We start from the raw sequence: 1,707 nt of genomic DNA, 5'->3' as shown, positions 1-1,707 counted from the left end.
GGTGGCAAAGGCATATCGGCTGTCAGTATATACCGTTAGTTTTTGGTCTTTCCCCAATTTTAGGGCCTGAGTTAATGCCACCAGTTCGGCCTTTTGGGCCGACATCCCCTGGGGTTCCGCCCAAAAGACTTTGGTTTCTGAGGTTACCGCCGCCCCCGCGTACTTTTGTCCTTGGTGGATGAAACTGCTTCCATTGGTGAACCAGACGAGGTCAGCGTCTGGCAGTGGCCGGTCCTGTAGGTCTTCTCTGACTCCGTGTACCTGGGCCAATATCTCGGAACAGTTGTGGAGTGGACTCTCCAAGTCCGGATTTGGCAGTAGGGACGCGGGGTTTAGGGCCGTTGGGGGCATGAAAGTTATTCTGAGGGGGTTTAGTAGCAGTCCCTGGTAGTGGGTGAGCTGGGCATTGCTAAGCCACCAATCAGGTGGTTGTCTGAGTACGCCTTCAATGGCATGTGGGGTAGTGACCTGCAATTCTTGGCCCATGGTCAGTTTATCAGCGTCTTTGACCATTAAGGCAGTGGCCGCGATTACCCGGAGGCAAGGAGGCCACCCAGCAGCCACTGAGTCCAGTTTCTTTGACAAATATGCAACCGGTCTCCGCCAAGGACCTAAATACTGAGTCAGTACTGCTTTGGCTACACCCCGGCTTTCGTCCACGTATAGGTGGAAGGGCTTGGAGACATCAGGGAGTCCCAACGCAGGGGCTGATAGTAGAGCAGTTTTGATTTGTTGGAAAGCCAGCTCAGCCTCTTTTGTCCAATTAAAGGACTGCTGTTCTTTTGTGGCCTGGTATAGTGGTTTAGCCAATTCTGCAAAGCCCGGTATCCAGAGTCTACAGAACCCTGCCGACCCCAAGAACTCTCTTACTTGTCGTGTTGATTGGGGTCTAGGGATATGTAGGACAGTCTCTTTTCGGGCATCCGTCAAACAGCGTTGCCCCCCTTTTAACAGATATCCTAAGTAGGTTACCTCTGATTTGCAGATCTGAGCTTTCTTTGCCAAGGCTCGGTAGCCTAGATCTCCCAAAGCCTTTAGGAGGCTTTCGGTTCCTTGCAGGCAGGCCTCTGGGGATCCAGCTGCTATTAAAAGATCATCAACATACTGTAAAAGAGTGATCTCGGGGTGCTGTCGCCGGTACTCACCCAGATCTTCGTGGAGGGCCTCGTCGAACAGAGTTGGGGAATTTTTGAATCCCTGTGGTAGTCTGGTCCACGTTAGCTGGCCGTTTATGCCCCTCTCGGGATCTGTCCATTCGAATGCAAAAAGTTCCTGACTCTTAGGAGCTAAAGGCAGGCTGAAAAAGGCATCTTTTAAATCCAGGATGGTGTACCACTGTTTTTCAGGGCTTAAGGTGCTTAAGAGGGTATATGGGTTTGGCACAGTGGGGTGAATGTCCATGACTCTTTTGTTGACCTCTCTCAGGTCTTGTACTGGCCTATAGTCTTTACTATTAGGTTTGCGTGCCGGCAGTAATGGGGTGTTCCATGCTGAGTGGCAGGCGCGTAGAATTTCCTGATCTAGGAGCTGGCGGATGTGTGGTGTAATTCCTTCTCTGGCTTCTAAGGGCATTGGGTACTGCCGTACCCGAACAGGATTCGTCCCAGGTTTAACTTCAACAAATATGGCAGGACGGTGTTTTGCCAGTCCCAAACCTCCTGTTTCTGCCCAGGCCTCTGGGAAGCGCTGTAGCCAGGGGCCGATATT

Source organism: Colobus angolensis, unplaced genomic scaffold (genome assembly GCF_000951035.1).
Source record: "Colobus angolensis palliatus isolate OR3802 unplaced genomic scaffold, Cang.pa_1.0 Scaffold134, whole genome shotgun sequence".
Lineage (NCBI taxonomy): Eukaryota > Metazoa > Chordata > Mammalia > Primates > Cercopithecidae > Colobus > Colobus angolensis.
The sequence above is the reverse complement of the archived record's forward strand: the minus strand, read 5'-3'. Positions refer to the sequence as shown.